General features: G+C 34.9%; 1 long non-coding RNA gene across 1 annotated transcript; it reads right to left on the bottom strand.

The window, feature by feature from the left end:
• Positions 1-281: 281 nt before the first annotated feature.
• On the bottom strand, positions 282-716 carry LOC107059438 (uncharacterized). The gene is made up of 3 exons (XR_001472654.1): positions 696-716; positions 469-595; positions 282-378 (listed from the first exon to the last, which is right to left on the bottom strand). It is a non-coding gene; the product is annotated as an uncharacterized lncRNA (long non-coding RNA).
• Between the last annotated feature and the right edge of the window lie 149 nt (positions 717-865).

The raw sequence follows: 865 nt of genomic DNA on the forward strand, positions 1-865 counted from the left end.
ATCTCCAAAAAGTACTAATCAAAAAAGAAAAAAAATAGTTTACTAAATTAAGAAAGTATACCATTATTTCCTTCCTAGTAACCTGGCTAATAGCTCCACCAGTGTGCAAAAAGCCTCCCTTTTCTGATGCGCCAGCCATCTTCCCAATCTCACTCCTCTTTTTAAATTTTTCATCAGTACTCCAATGTTTCAGTAACAGAGCCCATCGATCCGGTAACATAAACTTAGGCATTCTATCCATCGATCCGGTAACATAAACGTAGGCATTCTGTTTTTTCTATGACAGTCACAAAATGTGCTAGAAAGCAACTTTGAAGCTTTAAGCTTGAAGTTCACTTGAACGTCATCCTCGTGTTCGGGAGCCCATACATAATATTTCTGTAATAAAAAATAACTAAATATTTATTGTTCAAATGACTAGAGAATTTAAATGTATATGATGTGAATTTAATTTATATATATTCTTACCTTAAATTCGTTGAACATCTGCCCTTGGGTGTTAAGTGGAATCGAACTCCAATTCGGATACACACCATTATAGTGAGTTCCGATGCACTTTAAAATAATCTTTGCCATACCCACATCTGGACGTAAGCTGAAATACGAGTTCATTGACAAAGTAGAGTAAACAAAAAATAATCAATCAATTAAAACATAAATAGATAAATGAAAGATAAAACATAATTAAATCATACTTGTATCCTAATGGCTTGATGACGAGTCTTCGAAAATTGTCTCTATCGCCTGGCTGAGGACCATGTGCATTTGAGTGCTGGGTGGTGGGAGTATTAGGATCCGAGCCATTGGATTCAAGATGAAGATTGGAAATTCCAATTGATCCACTACTAGTATTCAAAGTATTACA

Source organism: Solanum tuberosum, unplaced genomic scaffold, assembly GCF_000226075.1.
Source record: "Solanum tuberosum cultivar DM 1-3 516 R44 unplaced genomic scaffold, SolTub_3.0 contig01928, whole genome shotgun sequence".
Taxonomy (NCBI): Eukaryota; Viridiplantae; Streptophyta; class Magnoliopsida; order Solanales; family Solanaceae; genus Solanum; species Solanum tuberosum.